Raw genomic sequence first — 21,462 nt, 5'->3', positions numbered from 1 at the left:
AACAAATGCATATGTGAAAAGAAAGAAGCAGTACTATATTTTGTGGGAAAAAAAAAAACTCTCAACGGTGGAAAAATTCCATGATGATATAGAATACATAACCCTACACCATCAAAATGGTGATTGGTTTTCCTGAGAGGGTTTAAAACACTGAGAACGTCCCTTGCTGTTACGTGATTTACTTCTCCTGAAGGAGAGCACTGAGTGCTTTTCTGAATCACAGCCATGTCAGGTTTTACTACATACTGCAGTTCTTTGTTTCTTTTGTAATTTTCAGATGGGATTTGCATTTTTTGGCCTCTGTTCCCACTGAAGACAAGGCGAGACACAATATTGATTTCAAGGGGATGCAAGCATTGGCAACTTTTCTATCCATAGTCAATACGCACATGCAGGCACATGCTATCTCAGGCTCCAGTTACTTAGTTAAAAGTTAAATGTATAAGAAAACATTTTTAATTACTCCATTCCCCTGGCTTTCAGTGAAACTATAACTGGTAATAACACTGACTTCAGTTTCCTTGTCTTAAGACATCAGCTCTTCTGCCACTACTGCTACAGAGGACCAGATGCTGTTGTAGGTCCTGGAGAGATACCAAGATCTTTTTCACGTCACCTCTTAGTAGTAACTGGAGCTGAACGATTCTGAAATCCCAGCTCTTCAGGCAAGACCACACAGCTGGCATGTCACGCTTACTCCAGTCACCTCTAGTTAATGAGCAGGGTTGGAATCCAGTAAACATATTAGAATGGCAAAGGACTTCTAAAATCAGAGCCCTGACCACTGACCTAGCTTCCACAGAGACGTCATTTCCATTCTCTCCTCATTGGTCAAAGAGAAGGCAGAAAGGATGATGTTCTGTCATTCTAAAGAGTAGGTTTTTTGTCCCAGAAGTTAAGGGCCCCAGCTTTTGCAGGTCAGCTTGTGAAAGTTTCCCCTGATATTATCAAATTTGTTACATACTAATTTCAGAGGCTCAGAGAGCTTGTCAATTTTTTTTTTCCATTTGTAGTCTTGGTTGGAATTTAATTATTCCACAGGCTAAAAATCTTAAAGTAGTAGTTTCTGTACAAAAAGAATTTCCTAATTATTTCTGGAATGAAAGTATAAGAGCTGAGTATATTCCAAACAGAGAACAGAGATAGCTATGAGCACTGTCATCCATTCTGTTACTGACAAACTTAGCATCCCTGTCTAATAATGCATCTGCACTACTGTTTGGCTCTGATCTCTTCTTCCTGCTGTTGCTCTGTAGGCAACAACATTGGACATCTTCACTGATACGATGTGAAATATCTACTGATCATGATGCTCATCTCCACTCCCATCATTTTTGTTACTGATGAGCAAGAAGGTGTACATTTTATCCTAAAAGGAAAGAAGCTAATCTAAGAATGCTTCATAAGCTGTTGCTACGTTCTGTTTTGAAGAACTCTGATCACAACAGGTTTTCTGCTAGAGTTGCCTACGAGTTGTAACTCCTGTTACAAACTCAGTAGACTTTACAGTTTGTTTTACAAATATGTTTGTGTCTAGCTCCCAGCCTGTCCAGCAAAGACAGCTTTGGAGTCAAAACAAACAGTATATTCTAACTGGTATGAGAAGCTTTTAAAAAATTAATTATTTATTTAAAATAAGAAAAAAAAAGTATTTGCTTACAATAAAAAGGTATCATTTATTCACAATAGGGGTGACCAAGATCAACCAATGTCTCACCCAACACCAGCCCTCCAGTCTGGGTCTGAGAGAGTCACCCAAGCATTTAGCAACCAGCAACAACAAACGGGACAACATGAGGCAGCTCACCCCAGAAAGGAGCTCTCAGTAAGAGAGAGAATGGCCCCAGAGGCATTTGCAGCATTCAAGATCGTGATCCTGCTCAGACCCATTCCCCTGCTGAAGCCGGCTCTGGAAATAGTGCGTGGCAGATCCAGGATATCGTGTCTCAGACACAAACAATCCATTCAGTCACACCAAGACCTCCTGACCTCAGCTGATTCCAGGCAGAAGGAATTCTAAGGATATCAAAGTTGCCTCTGAGCATAGTGCCTCAGTCTCTGCAGCAAAACTGTGGCAATAAAATCTGTTTTTTCCTCCACAGCCCAAGAAAGTGTGAATCAAATAAGTTTCGAAAAAGAGTAAAATATGGGAAGTGAGATGTGGCTGTATGCCATCTTAAGTTACTTGGAGCCCTCTTCTTTGAATCTGCAGCATGAAGTGGCTGACCTCAAGAACACCTACCTCTGTAGCATCAAGCAGACTGCTCTCATGCTGCCCTGATGGCACTCCTGGGTCAAGGTGGTCAGGATTGGGTGGGAGCACAACCTTTGAGAGCTCTGCAGGCAGCATGCATACAGCAGTGCGGGCACAGCCTCTCCTTCACACTGAACTTAGAAGAATTAACAAAGAAATTGGCTTTACAGGGCAAGCCTTCCCGGCACATTTCAAGAGTACCACGTTTACTTTGCATTAAAAAAACAAAAACAAAAACAGATACATTTCAATAAGAAATTTTTGATTCATAACTAAATACCAAAGGCTGAGATGAACAAGTTAAGATTGTATTTCTGCTGTAAATTACCCACTGGAAATCCAGATTTTACTCTGCTCTTCACAGGGACAGATGAACAGAGATTTGGAGTCTTGAAGAGCCTTCCCTGTCCCCATAATGTGTCCTGTGCCAAGGCCAGAAGCAGCACTGGATGTCCATGATGTAAACACCTTTCTGCCTATCTGATGGAAAAAACTTTAGTAGAGACTTTAAAATACGCTGAATGATAAACATCCATGAATTAAACAAAAAACATTCAGGCAGAAGCAAAATAAAACCAAACTAAATGAGAAACAAAGTTAGGGACAATGAGGTCTTTGAATTATTTTTTTCTTGTTTGGACAAATAATATGTTCTTTTTTTCTGAAAATAAAATCATTCTTTTAACATTTTGGTCCAAAAGACAATTGCAGAGCAGTTTCCAAGGACTGAAGCAATAAATAAAAGACCTGTGTGACTGTAAAGGTGAGTTCTTTCCTGGAGAACTATGCTGTTATGGTGTCTGGAAAGAACAGAAAACAAGTGGAAGAGTGTGAGCACAAGACTTCATCAAGACTTCAGATAGGCTGTAGATTTCACATGAAAACTTTCAACTGTAAATTGTTCCTTTAAGCCCTGCAAGAGTAATGGACGCAATTCTTCCTCTCTGAGTACCAGCTAAACAGGAAGCCACTGCTGTATTTTACTTGATTTAGATTCCGCAGAAAACAGAGGCTGGTGAACTGTGAGTCATTCTGTTTGCTGCCTCCTATCAGTCCCAGGTGGAAAGCCTTAGATGCTGAACCACCCAGAGCTTCTAAAGAGCCACGTTTTTTTAAGTTTTGAACCTTAGAGACATAAGACAGTTGATCCTGGGGTTTCACACAAGACAGAGGAACAGAGGGAGCAAACTCCAGAGGGACCAGTGAGGAGCAAAGGTACAGATGTGCCAGTAATGGTCTTCCTACCACAGCAGACACAGACAGAGCACAGTGTAGGGAAGCTCATTTTGTGATTACCTATCGTGTCCCCCAGCTTGCCCTCAACGAGCCATTGGGCTGTGCTTCCTTTGCACTGCTCCATCACCAGAAGATGCAGCTGAAGAGGTGCTTACACCCAGAGAGTCATCTACTCCTCTGCAACAGAAGGTGAAGCCACACCAGCAGTCCAAGTCCTGCCAGATACAATTTAGAGTCCAATCACACAAGTAGTTTAATCAGTTCAGGAGGGAGAAAGAATTATATTAAGGCAGTACTGTCATCATACATTTGTAATATGAGAACACATTCTCAAATACTCTGCAGAGTAACTTTGTGAAGCTCCAAAATCCTACTGTGTTGCTGGTCACATTTTACAAGGTATCTCAAGATAAATTTTCTTAGATATCTTGGATGACAGTTATATTGAATTAGTGCTGCAACAAAAGCAAGCACTTCAGTGTTATCAATATGCTTTCACTCTCGAGCATGAGAGCACAGTGAGTAGTACATGTATTTTATGTAGATGACACCAAGTTGGGAAGAAGTGTCAATCTGCTGAGGGGTAGGAAGGCCCTACAGAGCAAACTGGAAAGGTTGGATCACTGGGCTGAGGCCTGTGGGATGAAGTTCAACAAGACCAAGAGCTGGGTCCTGCACTTTGGCCACAACAACCCCAGGCAATGCTACAGGCTTGGGGTAGAGTGGCTGGAAGACTGTGTAGAGGAAGTGGACATGTGGGTATTCGTTGAAGCTCAGCTGAACGTGGGCCAGCAGTGTGCCCAGGTGGCCAAGAAGGTCAATGGCATCTGAGTCTGTGTCTGAAACAGCACAGCCAGCAGGGAAGTGATCATCCCTCTGTACTCAGCCCTGGTGAGGCCACACCTCAACTACCGTGTTCAGTTTTGGGCCCCTCACTACAAGAAAGACATCGAGGCCCTGGAGCGTGTCCAGAGAAGGGCAATGAAACTGGTGAGGTCTGGAGAACAAGTCTTATAAGAAGCAGCTGAGGGAACTGGGATTGTTTAGTCTGGAGAAGAGGAGGCTCAGAGGCAACCTTATCACTCTCTATACCTACCTGAAGGGAGGTTGTGGTCAGCCTCTTCTCCTGTGTAACTAGTGATAGGACTAGAGGGAAGGGCCTGAAGTTGCACCAGGGGAGATTCAGGCTGGACATTAGGAAATACTGCTTCTCTGAGAGAGTTATCAGGTGCTGGAATGGGCTGCCCAGGGAGGTGGTGGAGTCACCAACCCTGGAGACGTTCAAAGAACATTTAAATGTTGTACTGAGGGATGAGGTTAGTGGGAAATATTGGTGATATGCAGATGGTTGGACTGGATGACCTTAGAAGTCTTTTCCAACCTTGGTGATTCTATAATTATTAAAGCTTGATACTTCTTTTTCTTCCCTTATTCCCTGTGAAATATTTTCTTTATCCACAGTTTGAGCTCTGTATTTATTGAGATGAGGCTACTAATGCTTTGAATTTTATTCATTGCAAAATGGATTATACTATTAAACACATTTTTCCTAACATACTGAGCACAGTTAAATCAAACAAAAAAGACCTCAGAGAAGAGAACTGATTAAATACTCATGGTAGCCAGGGCTACTAAATTATTATCAGATGTGGACACATCCCTACAGATAGCCTTGTAACTGCAACATTTAAAAAATAGAGTGATAACCTGATTCTACTCTTTCCCTTATGTGTGAAGTGACTGTAGTTTTGTATTCCTGCTTTATAAAATAACCTCTTTGAAAGTTGTACCAGTGATAAAATACTATATACATCACTGCAAAAGAGGGAAGTCTTGTGGTGTATGACTTATGGTACAGTATAACATGTCATGCATTAGGAGAACACAACATTTAAAATGAATGACTTCTATGCATGACTCAAGTGTGAACAGCACTTTAAATAATCATGCAGACTGCCTCGGTTTACATGAGATCTACCACTGACTCCTAAGAGTTACGTTCTGTCTCTTCTCAACCAGATAAAATATCAAGCCATTAGAAACCAGTGTTTCCACATTATGGTGAAAGCACACAGGAGCATTGGCATGAGCAAGGAACAAGAAAAATCTCTCTGCCATATGTTACAATGCAGGGAGAAAAAGAAAGCATAAATGCTGTAAAAATATGAGCAAAGTCTTCCAAAATTCAGAAGGCACAGCTTTCATGTGTGTTATGTGTTATACCTATGACCAGAATTAGCTGGACTTCTGGGCGAAGGTGGCCGCAAACCGGATCTGAACAGGCTGTTATTGGTCAGGTTGGAGCTAGGGTGCTCAAATGGAGGAGTACAGAACTATGTGAGATAGTGATTTGTCCCTCTGAACACCTTTGTCTGCCTAAAAGTATTGGTAGGTGGAGCTTCACATTCTGTAATTACTACGGAGATGTCAGATAAAATAAGTATTTTTATGCAAAGGAAAAAAAGCCATTTTTGTATTTTTTTTCATACAGCGCTTGGTCCAGCTACCTTTTCTGAAGCTGGATACTGAAATCTGTCTTCTACAAATGCAGAGCAAAAAGGCTGCAAGAGAAAGAACGAGCTCTGCAGTACCTTCTCCAGTGGAGGCCCCTTCAAAGGCTGTCAAGGGCCTGTGCTGCTGGCAAACGACAGCTCCAACAGCTCAATTTTCCAGTTTTCTTCTGGCCGTAATATGTCTGCAGTGTGCACATCTGCACATTAACCACTGTCACTGAGCAACAAGAGGGTGGAAACGACCCTTTTCTTTTTAACTTTTCATCTCTACTAAAAGGAATGCAGAGTTGGAGTACCAAGGAGCCAGCTTGTTTTGAGTAGCAACAGCAAGCAGAAGAAATGCCTTACACTTTGAAGTAGCAACAGTGAACATATACATAGTCAACCTCTACCACCCACAATAAGTGAACAGTTCTATGAGATGAAAGTGTGTATCTAAAGAAACTCCCTATGACTTTATTAGAAATGCGCTGCAAAGTTCATGAAGCTCAACTCTTTTCTTCCTCTCTCTTTTTGCCCTGTAACTGTGTACATCACCACTGATATTTTCTGAGTATCTGCAAGCAGACTTGCATGCGGAGCACTTTTTACACTGAGGTTATAGATGGATATCATAGGAAACGTAATTTTTTAGTTAAGAAGTAGTAAACAGATTTGAAGTACCACATGAGAAATACTAAAACTGGAACAAGTGGCAAAATACAGTACTACTGAAGAAGGAAGCTCTCTGTGAGGATAGGCAACAGCAGATATAGCTGCTTTAAATGAGTTTTGAATCACCCAAGAAAAACAGAGATCACAATCCAGTAATAAAAAAGGAATCACTTACCCCTTTCTAAAGGTCAGAGCTCAGCAAACACTCCAAAGGAGACAATCTCTGAGTAGAGATGCTTCCCTGTGGCTCCCAGTCCTTCCACAAGGTTAGGGAGGTGTAGACCCAGCGTCAGCACCTTCCTCTCACACAGGTGAATTGCTTCCATCTGTGCTCCCAGGGCTGGCTACACCCCTTCACCAGGTGCTCCATCACTGGTTCAGGCTGTGACCTAACCGTTCCCATGCACTCTCCCATGAGGTATGGACACAAATTTGTAATGACGTATATAGACAAGGGGAAGAAACCTGATGTAATTCAGTATAGCATCATCACATACGTAACATATCCAACAACAAATTTGCAGACAGACATGTTCAAAACAATGTGTTTCATTTTCCCCTAAGAAAAATAAATACAAAATTACGTGATTTTTGCTGCAAACTTCTATCCTAAGTAGTTTTAATTAGTAAAAATAATCCTAAATTCAATAAAAAAGAATTAACTGTGTTATTCCCTAAACCTAACTAGCAGTCTATTAATATTTGGGGTAATACAAGGTAAATGTTAGCAGATTTCTTTTAAATATTAGTACACCAGAACCTCTGAAGAATTCTCCTTCTAGTGACTTAAATCTGGAGTTTCTTCATCGCTGCTCACAGTTTATTAGAGAATTACAAATGCCTTGGAAAAGCACTGACAGGTGATAAGATGAAAAGTTGCATAGACTAAAAAAATGAATTTTCATTAGAAACTTGAACTGCTCCTGGAGTCCCACCAGGTATTTTGCACTTAAATTAATATACAAGAATGTTCTCCTGAGTAGCTACTGTAGCTACATAAAAGGGCTATGAGTCATGAGGAGTGTGCAGCTGGCTGCTCATTTCGTGCATATATTTCACATTTCATCTCACAGAACCAAACAGACATGCACAGGCAGATTTCACATCCCTACCCCAAGCAAAGTTAAAGGAAAACGCAAGAGCAGCCCTGATGCAGGGGATACCCACTCACCACATTGAGAAAAAAAATCTTAAGGGCAAACCTGAAATGAAAAGATCAGGAATACCCACTGGAAAGTCTGAAACAGAAATCCCTCTGAAGCGTGGTACTCAGAGAGCCAAGTAAGCTGGAAGGAGAGGAAGTAGTTCTCTGACTTGAGCCAGGGCTCTGGGCAAGGAGCCTGTGTAGCAAACAAGAAAAGTCGCATGCACGTTGATCCCTCTTCCTTCACCATCAGTACACATATGGGCTGCACCAGGAGCAGTCCATGTTTCTAGCTGCTTGGAGAGCTGCAGCAAAGCCAGCTGTCAACTGAGAGGAAGAAGCTGGTGGCAGTGGTGACCTGACCCAGTCAGAGGGGAAAGCTCACAAGTCATGGATGCTTTGCTGATTTGAAGATTGCTTGCACTCTAAAAGAGATGGACTTTCCCTCCATTCTTTGCTGCAGGACGAAAACTAAAGCATGACCCTGAAGAAGAGTAAGCAGTAGGAGAGAGTTCCTTATGCAGGTGGTTGTTACAAGAAAAGATGAAACCATGTGAAAGTGGTTGATCACAATTAATATTTTCTTAAACTAGAAGCTGCTTTTTAGTATTCAGTACTGCCTCCCTAACCAGGGTAGTTTTCATACTTTCGCTTTGTTTTAGAAACAGGGGTTTACATTTTCACTGAAGTGTTCCACACCTTCACCAGCGGCTGCTTGTATTTTTTGGACTGAAAGTCATAGAATCATAGAACTACAGGATCTCAGGATGTCGTCTTGAGTTGGAAGGGATAAAGACCATCTAGTTCCAACCCCTCTGCTGCTCCCTGGTTTTTTTGAAACATTCCTCAGAAAAGGCTCCAGTTTCATTCTCACTGAAAACTACATACTCAATAAATGACCTGCAACACCACAATGTAGAAGTCAGAACAGAAAAGCCTGATCCTTGCCAGGTGTAGAAATAAGAAAGTTCTGGGTTTCTCTTCCCGAGTGTTTGCAGTCACATTGAGCTGGGTCAGTGGTTCCAAATGAGCAGGGGATTCTCACTCACTGCATTGGGAAAAAACTTTAACGGCAAACCTGAAATGAGAAGATCACCTCCTCCAAGTTGAATGTTTTAATACTAAAAGGTGAAAAGTGTTTTAGGGATTAAACCATGCTATAAGTATTAAACTAAACCCAGTTTTCAATGTTAAAGAGAAGATCATTATCAAAATGGATTACCCCACACCCATCTATTGCTTCTGCTTAACCTCCAGCCCCCACTGTCAGGAGCAGAACAATAGAGTTAGGAGATGCTGGGGCAGGCTTTGCACGTGTAGGAAGTATTGTTTCACTAACAACTTGCGAAAATCAGTACCAGTGACATTATACCGTCATAAATTATGACTGTCAGGCTACCTGCTTGCCTGCAGACACACCATCTGTTTCAGTCAAGGGTGCTGCAGGCTCGAGTTGAAGCCCATTGAAGTTACTGGAAAGAGTCCCATGAATCTTTGATTTTGACTCATCTGTAGCTTATCCAGTGCCCAAAACATCAGGCTCATGAACTGCATTCTGTACACACGACAGCTAAAAAACAGAATACAGTTATCTTACACCAATACTCAGGGATTTGATCTGCTGAAGCTATAGCAGAGGTAGTAATAGGGAGCAGGTTAGATGGAGAAAAAAACTGGAGATGATTCTCTGAAGTGGGGTGATGCTAGGAGAAAAAAAAGTTTTCTCTCCAAGCCAGAGGAACCAGTTGTTTCCATACTTCTGGGTGATACTACCATCAGTGGGGACAATGAACCTAGAGGAAAAACGAGAGCTGCAATGCTTGAGGAAATCACACACCCTGGGAGAGGTGGGAGGAAAAACTATCTGAAATCTGAAATAACATTGGGACTAGCAGAATTCAATGGGAGGGTTACATAAATAGTCAACTTTAACTGCAGATTCAAATTGCCTTCCTAAAAACAACTGTGCTTTTCTTTCCCACTCTTCTATGAAAGGACCCAATTCCCTGCATGGAGGTCTCCCTGAAGTCAACATGAGTCACCCAGACAGACTGCCTGGATATATGTCCCTGAGAGCTGGTAATTGCATATAACGTAATGAGCTTCGAAAAGAGGCTTAATGAACACCTGCCACTGTTTCACGATCTCCTGTTCAGGAAGCAGAACAACTGTCAGCCTAAATGACATGGTTTGATATTTTTCACCAGTTCTGAAAGTAAAGAATAAAGAGCAAGTCTTGATGATACCTTTACTTTGAAAGGCATTTTCAAGTAAAACCTGTATTTTGAAAAGTATGCTCAATTTAATCTTTGATCCCCCTTAAGAACATGCAGGACTTAGGACTCTTTCACCACTTTATGGACAAGAGCAAGAAAAAGGGACCAAGAACAAGAAAAAGGCCCAAGTGCACCCTTGGACTCACATAAAACAAAAAACTCCATCACTGCTGATGGTTCAGCAGAATTCAATCAGTTGAGAAACGTAAAATTTGATGGTATAAAACCAGTGGAACAGAAAGGAAGTTTTACTAAGGATAATGCTTATGTGTTGTACTCTAGGTTAAAACATCTGTTGGCCTGGAACTGAACAGGGCTGGAAATCAAGTTTACGACTGCAATTTGTCCTGCCTGCAAAGACTTATCTATTTCTGTTATTCAGGGACCTTTTAAAACATGAGTTTGCTTGCTATTTAGTTATCTGAGTAATCAAATCCTCACATGTGACAACTGAGTTCTCAGTCCCAGCATTCAGAACGGAAGAGGCTCTACAAGAAACAACAGCATTTAGTTATTCACTCAAAGACCTACAGTGGAGGGCACCAGCTCTTGTTTTGTAATTTCTACTCCTGAGAAGTAGAGACAGTGAACACAAAGTTTGTTCTTGCTTTCTTACTCCCAGGGAAGAGTGGAAGGGTTAGGGGCAGACAAAAGGAAAAGGACTTCAGAGGGAGAAAGTCCAAAGGAAATCTCAAAAAGAACAGCTAATCTCAAAACAAAACGGTGGGATCGGCAGCAGAATTTTTCTGGATTACTGGTTATTTATGTGCCTTGTACTCAGTAAATCCCCTCCTGAGCAAAACAAAGAAGGAGAAAAGCAATAAGGATCATGTGATTTTTGCAGGCCAGCAAGGTTTCTCGGAGTCCATCAGCTGTTTTGTGCAGCCCCTCCTTTAGCAGACTTTCTGCAAAATATGTCAGAGGAAGATGCAACTACGTACCCACATACGGTACAGCTGGCCCTGTAGGCAGTGCAGGCTGGCACATGCAGAGCTGTGCTCATTCAGCAGAACAAGGCAACAGGCAACTGCAGACTGACTTGCTCAATGCTCATCAAAAATATTCACACCGCCCCACTTAGATGTCATGAGCTTTAACAACAGGATGGTTTTATCTATATAAGTTTTACCTTATACAGTAGCAATACAAAAATAAAGAAATGCACCAAAACTGGAATGTGGTACATTAATGGAAGAGGAAATACAGTCCAAGACCAGGATGTCTGTGGATATTGCCTTATGCTGACTGTTACTTCAGGCTTAGCAATGGTAGCTTGAAAAAACACTGACGTGAACCAAGCACGTTGTTTGTTTTTACTCTTCCATCCAAACTCTCTTTGGAGTCTTTCCTACATCCACATATTCTGATGGTGTGAATGAGAAATGACTCCAGCATAACCAGTGGATATTAATTGCAAAGGACAAAGCCAGAATTTAGCTCAAAAATGCCATAGCTGTATAGAACCCTTGCAGCATCCCTACAGGAACCTATGGTGTCCTTCCAAACGTTGGCCATGAGTTAGAGTTCCATTCCCTTTCCATTTAGCACAGACTCAAAATCCAGCAGGTACGGAAGAACACTTTTCCAGCTCCAGGAAACTCACTGGGCAGAGCAGACTGGGTTATAATTCACAACTGGCTGTTTTTCTTTAAATAAATCTGTAGATCAAAAATGTCCCAATTTAAAAAGATTCCAGAATAAAAGTTTTGATTAGCACTCGGCAGCCGGAATCTCAAATGCTTTGCTATATTTGTTACCCAATCCATATATCTCAAAATTACCTGGGAAAGCACTGAGATCAGACATTATCCGGCCAAACTGGAAGAACTCCAGGTCCTATCAGAAATACAGCATTGGCTGCACCTAGTACTTTGTGACTGTATTTATAGGACAGGGATATGGAAACATTCGTTAAAAGAAAACACACCCTCTTATTATGGTTTGACCAATCCAGAAATTATAGAGCCTATACTCAGACTGCTTTAAGAGCTGTCTGATGTGGCCTGTCTAAGGGGGAAGCTGCCTTCAGCTGAATTCAGCCTGCAGCTGAATTTACCCCTTCATCCCAGGTCTTCTAATTTTCTCCCCCAGCTTGCTTCCTCAGCAGAAGGGATGTGATGACATAGGACACTCAGCTGAGCCTGGCCCTTCTGGGATGATGGATGATGGCAGTACTTGCCAAAAGCTTTCATGCACTGCAGCAATCTGGCAGAAAAGCCCTCTGTATGAACACCACTATGTGGGGCATTGCCTGGATAAGGCTTTTCCAGAACAGAGAAGAGCATCCTGGCCACCTGTACTCAGGAAAAATGAATTCCTGCTGGAATGGATGCGGAGAAGGATGTCAGGAATCTGAGAGTGTCTTATAAGAAGAGACTAAGACAGCAAACAAAGCTTGTTTGGTCTAACAAAGTCTGAGAGAGCACATGATCACTTCCTATAAACATTCTGGAAAGAAATACAAAGAGGGGTTTAAGCAATGGGATAATGTTGGCACAAGGACACATGGCTGTGAACCAGCCACATACAAATTTAGACTGAATTTAATGATTATTTCTACCTATCAGTAAAGTAAGGTTCTGGAACAGACTTTCAGGCAGAAAGAGTGGCTGCAAAAGAAGCCTAATCAGTTTTAAGACAAAGCTTGATAAATCCATTTAAGGGATAATAAGACCGAACTGCCTAGAACAGCAGACAACTGGACTCCATATTTTAGAAGATGCTTCCAAGCGCTGAGCTCACAGACTGTTCAGAACTCCTGTAAATGAGGTATCTTTTAAATCAGGGATACAGTACTGCAGCGGAAGGTTGGAACCTCTCCTTGTCAGGGAAACAGAAGTGCTGGAACGGAAAATAAAGTTAGGCCAGCTACCTCAGCACTGCTCAGCTCCAGCCTCAAGGACTAGCCAAGACCTTGCAGAAGGAGGAGACTGTTTCAAACGCTTTCTTTATTGAACTACATCCACACTCAGTTAGCATAGCGACTACAAAGTAATCCCTGCCTGACTGAGGAAGGTGGCTGAAGTCCTAGGGAACTTGAAAAGCCCAAGTGGCTGGAGTGCCACCGTATTCATTGCAACAGCTCCACAGCAGGCACGCTGAGTGGTCTTGACCAGGTACCACTATTCCTCTCCCAGGGAAGATTTTGGAATTTTTATTTCTTTTTGAATGTAAGATAGAAGATTTAGCACGTGAAAGACATCTTTAGGAAAGATTAATGTCAGATAAGGCCTAGAGCTTACTTCTGACATGGCTCCTTTGTGCTGTGTGTGACTGAGGCTGGGGGATGCTGGTGACCCAGCACAATGACTGCCTGGTCCCCATCAGCCATCACACAGCATGCTGGAGGGGAAAAAAAAATCAGCTTGTTAGGCTCTGTTGCATGTTTTGCTGGAATTAGCATTTTGACAACGTGTTGCTTTGCTGTAATTTTGTTTCCTTGGGGAACCAGTTGGTGAGAAGCTCAGACTGGCCCTCACCTTACTGCCCGCTGTCCTCAGCACAGAGCAGAGCTGAGGTTATTGCACAGACCCAAGCTTCTTGGTGCCTGCACTGTCTGAATCTCTCAAGAGGCAGGATTATGGCTTGTTTCTGTTTGTTCTACTCTTTTGTTATATAGGAGGCACAGAGTTCCACTCTCAGACCTTGTTCATCTTTATGTTCCATTTTCTACTAACTTGACTTTCTGAACGTTGCGTACTTCCTGGCACTACCTTTAAAATCCCCAATCACCACGCGTTTTGCTGGAAGCTTGGGCGTCCCCTGCTAGTGTAAACACCAAGCAGAAGCTCCACACTTCCAGATGCCGCCCAGCCTCCCCCTGCCCCATTCCATCCGGCTGCCCCGCCTCGGGCCCGCGGGGAGCCAGGCCGTGTTGTTACACCGCCACCTAGCGGTACCTTCTGCTCCCACCCACGTTGCCGCACTGGGCTCTCATCGAATCATTACGGTTGCAAAGACCACCGAGATCACCAAGTCCAACCGCCAGCCCGTCCCCACCATGCCCGCTAACCGTGTCTCTCAGTGTCATATCCACACGTTTCTGGAACACCTCCAGGGACGGCGACCCACCACCTCCCTGGGCAGCCTGTGCCAGTGCCTCGCCGCTCTTCCTGAGAAGAAATGCTTCCTAATATCCAGCCTGAACTTCCCCTGGCACAACTGACATGCCAGCCTCTCAGGCGTCCCAACATTGTCCTATGGTTTTAGAGGGGAGCTCTGGGAAGCGCCACTGCTCACACAGGCTTTCTCACTGCCACTGCTCCTTCACTTGGCCACCAGAAACAGCAGTTCAATGCTTGCCATCGCTTTTTTTTTTTTTTTTTTTTGCACATTGGCTGTCTGCCCCTTAGAGAGCCCTGCCCAGACCAGCAATCCTTCCATTGAGGGCCAGCAGCAGACAGGGCTAAAGATGCACTTGGACAGATGTGTTCAAGCACCGCCTCAGCAGAAAGTGCTGCCGTCTGGAGATCAAGCTAAGTAGGCATCCGGGGTGTCTATCTGCAAGATAGATCTGACCTTTCAAAACTGCTGTTTTGGGGCAAACCCCAGTTGCACCAGTGGCTCTCCAGAAAGACACCTCATGGGCAGGTCCACCTTCTGCCTGTGCCTGCAACACCAGCAGCATCCAGCTTCACAGAGTGCACCAGCTCACAAACTTACCTGCTAACAGCTAACTGGGCTGTAACCAACTCTGCCAGGGCATCCAGCAAGTAAAACAAGACAGATCAGCTCTTTAGAGCTTTATGTAGTCATTGTTCATAGAATCATAGAATTTGCTAGGTTGGAAAAGACCTACAAGATCACCTAGTCCAACCATCCACCTACCACCAATAACCCCACTAAACCATGTCTCTCAACACTATATCTAAATGTTTCTTGAACACCTCCAGGGATGGTGACTCCACCACCTCCCTGGGCAGCCTGTTCCAGCGCCTGACCACTCTTTCAGAAAAGTAGTATTTCCTAATGTCCAGCCTAAATCTCCTCTGGCGCAACTTGAGGCCATTCCCCCTCCATCTGTGTTACTGGGTGTTCTGCTGTTGCCCAGTAGTCACCAGAGAGCTGCAAGATGAGCACCAATATCGGACACCCCTGCATGCAAACCCCTGCACATTCACCAAGTGCCTCAGGGTTGCTTCCTCCAAAAGGCTGTCTGCATCAAAAGGAACACCTTAAAATATAGGCAGTTGTTAAGACACAGATACACTGCTTGTGGTTTTCTGCATGAAGGTAAGAATGCAGCAAATTTTATAAATACAGGATGTAGAAAATGTGTCCCATGTCCTCTGTCAGAGCTCAGTACTGTCATGAAGCACCAGGACAATTTCTGCTGTAAGTGCTTCCCGAGGTCATTTGCACAAGGAAGTTTACCATTAATTAAACTTTGATTAGGCCAAAACACCTGAGGAAAAAAATACATTTGAAAGAACAATGATCATTTTCTGCCAGTTATTCCCACATTTTTTCCCAAATAACCATAATAACCATGGCTTCTGCTATTCTTGTATAATGCGAGTACTCTGGCAATAACACTGTTGTCCCTCTGAAGTCAAGCCCTTAGTTTTTTAAAGGGAACCTTCTATAGCTTCAAACAATGGAGCATTTCTTGATGTTTTGCATAGGAGAAGCACCCAAAATGTAAGAAGTTAGCAACCTGCAACACGGTCCTTGGATCTTCTTTTGCCATAACTCAAACTTTACGGAAAGATCATGACCAATAAGGCAAAAGTGAACACTAAAGAAATACCTTCAGCTTGAAGAAGGGCTTCTCACACCACAGTTCTCTCAAAAGAGAGAACTTCTCTCCTATCTCTACACATTTTTACAGGTCTCGCTCAAGAAGGCATGAGAAACAGACTAAGCTGAAGCCACTGTAACACTTTAACCATTATAAATTTCTGCAGATTCACAAATGCTATGCCTTGTTCTGGTGCTTTGCGGGCCCTCAGAAACCAAAGAATAGGAAGGGCATGAAAACAGCCGTTTTTTCTGCACCAGAATACCAAAAGACCATCTTGCAAAAAAAAAAAAAACAAAAACAAAAACAAAAACAAAAAAACACCCACACACAAGTAGATTATATCATCAATACAAAACATGATATCAGATTCTGCTCCCTTGATCTGTCAGTGTGAAGACACAGCTGGAGAGCATTGCCATTTGCTATTGAGAAGAGGTATGTAAGTTCTGGCCTTAAATATTTCCACTTTGGCTAAACTCCAGCCTCTTTGCTTTTTCTTTACTAGGTTCTAAAACTGAAGATGCAAAAGAAGGGTTAACAATGCCACCAGCCAAAATATGTAGTGAAAACACCCAACAGTGCAGAGCTCTAACCTCAGCATTCCTTGGAAGAGAATAGAGAATTCTTTGCAAAAGTGCTTGACATTTTAAGCTCATTTTGCAACTCCGCATTTTTTCTTCATTTATTTCCCATTCTCCAAGGATCACAGCCCCCTAGCTAAGGACTGTAGAGGATTATGGGACAGTTATTGTTTGGTAGTTCTTTATGTAAAGTATTACTGAAACTGCAACTGCCTTTTGCATATGCAGGCTGCACAAGAACATTTCCATTTGTGGAATTCATTTCACATGAAAACTGGTTGTATAGAAGTGGAGGAGAAGCCCACTTAATTTCTTAAACTCTGTATTGAACTGAATTACAATGTATTCTAAACACATTAGCAGATAGCTTTATCTGTAACTTATACTGTATTATATAAAAAAATTACTTAAAACTCCAGGTAAAATCTATTACTTACGTGTTTGTTCTCTGGCCACTAAATACATTCTCTTTTAAGCCTTTAGTTCCACACATTGTACAGTTCTTCCACTAACCTGCTTTAGCAATGCTTACGTGATTGTTACTGCTGCATTCAGGTAATCTTGCAGTGCCTACCCCTGCCTGCTCCAGCCACTGTGACTGCAGACCTTCACAAATAAAGCAGAACATCAGGAATGGACCTGTGTCCTAGAGGTCAGGACACACCACCAGCCTCCCTTCTGAAGCTCCTCCCTCTGCCTGTCCTGTCAAACATTCCCTTCTTTCAGCAATATCATCATTCAGGTCCATAATTAACACTGCTAAAATTGTCATCCATTCCTGTTCACCCCATGCTTTGGCAACTTACCTACTCCTTGCTGATCCAGATGACCCTTTTGCATTGCTCAAACTGTCACAGGTACTCTTCTCAATTCTTTTTCTTACTATCCTCAGCTTTAACCCCCTCGTGTTTGCTATCAATTTCTTGTTCTTTCTTCCAAACACTTCCACAGTCTAGTTCTGCCCCACAAGATGGACATTTTCTACTTCTCTTCCTTTCAAATGGCCTCCCATGTTAACCTAGACAAATTTTCCTCTCACAAGTCACTAAAGTGCTGGTACACTATTGAGTTCCTCTTCAAAACCAGCTTCTTCACTAGCATACCCTGCTAATTCTAATTCAGTAACAGAGGTGAGCTGTGAGATTCATGGACAGTATTTTACACATTGTTTCTGCTCACTTTCTCCAGACCCAGCACTTCAGGCTCTCCTACCTACACATCTCAGTCGGATCGAGTGCACCCTCAGCAAGTTTGCAGACGACAACAAGCTGAGTGCTCCAGATGACACACCAAAGGGAAGGAATACTATCCAGAGGGACCTGGACAGGCTTGAGAGGTGGGCCCATGCCAACCTCATGAGGTTCAACAAGGCCAAGTGCAAGGTCCTGCACCTAGGTTGGGGCAATCCCAACAGCAAAAAACAGGCTGGGCAAAGAATAGCTTGAGAGCAGCCTTGAAAGGAAGGATTTGAGGGTATTGTTTGATGAAAGATTTGGCATGAGCCAGCAATGTGTGCTTGCAGCCCAGAAGGCCTACTATATCTTGGGTTGCATCAAGAGAAGTATGACTAGGGAGTCAAGGGCGGTGATTCTGCCCCTCTACTCTGCTCTCGTGAGACACCACCTGGTGTAATGCATCCAGTTCTAGAGCCCCCAGCACAAGAAGGACATGGAGGTGTTGGAGCAGGTACAGAGGAGGCCACAAAGATGATCAGAGGGCTGGAGCACCTCCCCTACGAGGACAGGCTGAGAGAGTTGGGGCTCTTCAGCCTGGAGAAGAGAAGGTTTCAGGGGGATCTTATAACAGCCTTCTGGTACCTGAAGGAGGACTACAGAAAGGATAGGGAAGGATTTTTTATAAGGGCATATGACTACAGGATGAGCAGAAATGGTTTTAAACTAGAAGAGGGTAGATTTAGGCTAGATATTAGGAAGAAATTCTTCACTGTGAGGGTAGTGAGACTGAGGAGTGAACATCTGTCATAAGATGAAGTAAGGAACTGAAATACACCAGTAACAGGTGATGATCTATTGGTGATGGGAAAAAGCTCAATAGCAAGATGCAAAGTCTGTATCACCTTCTCGTGCTTGAAAGAAATAAGGATTTTAGAGGAGAGGGGCATGAATCTCAAATTTTCTACTATCCAGTTTCACCTGCTTTTGACAATTCTTTTTGCCCCAAAATCTTGGCAGACTTCAGGAAAAGAGCTTTAGTGCCTACTAACAATATACAACTGTGTTCAATTAAGATTGTGATTAATACCTAATTTTAAAATTTGCCTATATTCTACTAGGAAGAGAGCGACACAAGGAAGCCATACTATCAGCCGAGAGTCTCCTCAAGTCTGCTGTCATTCTGCATAGCCAACACAAAATGGATTACTTAACATCCTGCTTGCAGTGCACAAGCAAGAAGTGATAAAAGTAATGTCTTACTTTTAAATGGCACTAAATGCTTAGCAATTCTTTGTATAAACAGCAGCCAAAATTAACACTGAACTACCTTTTGTCTTTTTAGCCACTACTCTCCCACAGTATCAAAACAACTGATTATGTGAGGTTTTAAGAATGTATTAGGGAAAATTTGTGTTGCAAATACTAAGATGTACTTTCCTTGCAGAGCTGTTCTTAAGCAATGCAGGCTGAAAAAGACCACACTTTTAAATAAGAGTGGACAAAAGCCAAAGAAACAAAACTAAAACACAAAACAACTACCAGTCCCCAGCTAGGAAGTAGCTGATTTGAAGAACATTACTGAATTCTGCACACCAGACTGCTCCTAAACAAGATACTGATGGACTGCATCCATTGGAAAATGGTTTCAAATGATAGTTGCAAACTACAGACTGATGATTAGGCAAGAAGCTGAAATTATTTTCTCAATTTGTCAATCACTACAATTAAATTTTTGTTCCAACCCCAGAAAGATCCTCAGCAAGAAGATTCAGTATTTTGCCCATCACAAGCACTTGAATAAGACCCAAAGAACAGACTGATACACAGAACTAATCAGGTTTTTGGCCGTGTGCCACCAAATGGTGTCTGTTACAGGCACTGTCACTGCACCTGCATTGATCAGAAAGCAGTATTCAGAACTGCCCGCTTGTACAGCTTCCTGATATTTTGGGTAATCTCTTTTCCAGGGAGATTTGGCTTTTCAAAGTCTTATTTTTGATCTCGGTATGATCTTTAAAACTTGGAAGGGAGAAGTCTTTGATGTGGGTTCTTGCATAAACAGAAGGAATGATTTACACAGCATCTAACTGCAAAGAAGGCAATACTGGCCAGGGCTGAAGCAATGCAAAATGCCCTTCTAAAAGTAAGCGGGAAATGGAAACGAGAAATCCAAGGAGGAAACACCCTCACCACTGATGAACCAAGCAAGCAATAAAGACCACAAAACCATTCTGAAAATAAAATAAACTCTTCTTATGTGTTGGGATGTTTGGGTGTGGTCTTGTATCTCCCATTTAACGGCTACAGTAAAGTCATTCTGTTATGAGGAAAACTGCAAGAAAAAGAAAAGGGCAGGAGAGCACTGAAGAAAAACATTCAGAGCCAAGTAACGCTATAACACTGTAAAAGTTACTTATTCAGGACCTAGACCACAACGTGCACTGGGAAGGAGCATTTTCTCCTGCTTTTACTCCTCTTTTACCATTAAAACTAAATGCAGAGAGAAGCAAAGGAAAATGCAGCACTCTGCTCTCCTGCTCCCAGCCGCTGGCAAAGCGGGCACCAGGGGGCCTCCACCGCCCAGCACCAAGCAACGAGGGCATGCAACTATGAGCTGAACCAACACACTTCAGTCTTAGCAGAGTAGAAACTATGCCTGCAAGGAAAAAAAAACAAAAAACACTGAAGGAGTAATGGAAAAAAAGCACTACAGCTAATCTAGACAGAAACCTGCAGTAAAATGCAGAAAATGTGACTCTTTCAATGCAAGAAAAACAAAACAGCAATACAAAAACTTCTTTGAAAGTGTCACGAAGGGAAAGGAGTGACTTACAACTGAATTAGTGAAGTAAAATAAATAAATCACCTTGAGACCTTTTGATCAGCTGAGTGATAGATAAGGACAGGTGTTTTGAGATGCCTATGCTGCTCATAAAGGAAGCTCAAGTCAGAGATGAAACCCATGACTTCAGGGCAGTTTGACTGTAATTCAAAAGAACTCTCTTTCATGTTTTCCTCAAAGTGATACCTGCACAGACAAGCACAAGTTAGCTCTTATCCTGGAAGAGTTAAAATGTTTTTTAAAATATTTAAAAATTTTAAAATGTTGCAGGTATGGCACAACTTGATGCTATACCTTGTCATCAAGGATTAAATCTGTTGACTTGCCTGCAGGCATGCTGCACTCAGCTGTGTTCTGCTCCTGAATGATATTCTGGTACTGGACTGACTGCCTTTTAAACATCCCACCAGCTCATGGAACCAATGGCAACTCAGAAAGGAGCCAATGCAGAATCTGAAATCCAGATATACAGGAAATAAGAGATCTCATCTCTGACCACAGCCTTCCACTAAACAAGACCATCTCCACATTCATTACTGTATTTTAGATTGCTATTAGAATAATCATCTTATTATACCTTGTAAGTATTTTTAGTGACAGAATCTTTAATTTAAATGTGTTTCACAAGGTTCCTTTTCCTATGACAGCACCAATTCTAACTTCACTTCAGCGTAACAAATCTGCTAGGTGAAGGTCCTTCTTCCCCCATTGAACTTTTGAGAAAATGTTGGACTTATGGACTTCAACACCAGAGTGGTTCAGCCCTGAGTCGCTGCCATGCAGAATGCATCTTCTCCATCTTTTGAGATTTCAGAAGCTGGCAAGACAAGGACATGAGCAATCTGCTCTCAAATCTGCTCTCACATGGAAGTTGTTCTGGCTTTGACCAGGGCATTGGACTGGACACAATGCAGAGGCTCCTTCTAGTCTAAATACACTTAACATAAAGTAGATGGAAAAAAATTATAGTGCTGCATTGATCTTTTTACTTCCGTTTTGGAGTCAAGAGTATTGGGGGTGGGGAGGGTCATGTATATAAGAGCT

At 42.5% G+C, this 21,462-nt stretch overlaps 1 long non-coding RNA gene across 1 annotated transcript; it reads right to left on the bottom strand.

Moving 5' to 3' along the window:
• On the bottom strand, nucleotides 47-20,737 carry LOC110396441. The gene is made up of 3 exons (XR_002436959.1): nucleotides 20,443-20,737; nucleotides 6,833-7,216; nucleotides 47-3,705 (listed from the first exon to the last, which is right to left on the bottom strand). It is a non-coding gene; the product is annotated as an uncharacterized LOC110396441 (long non-coding RNA).

The sequence above is a fragment of the Numida meleagris genome, chromosome 3 (assembly GCF_002078875.1).
Source record: "Numida meleagris isolate 19003 breed g44 Domestic line chromosome 3, NumMel1.0, whole genome shotgun sequence".
NCBI lineage: Eukaryota > Metazoa > Chordata > Aves > Galliformes > Numididae > Numida > Numida meleagris.
Note: the sequence above shows the minus strand (reverse complement) of the source record. Positions and strands in the feature narration are given on the sequence as shown.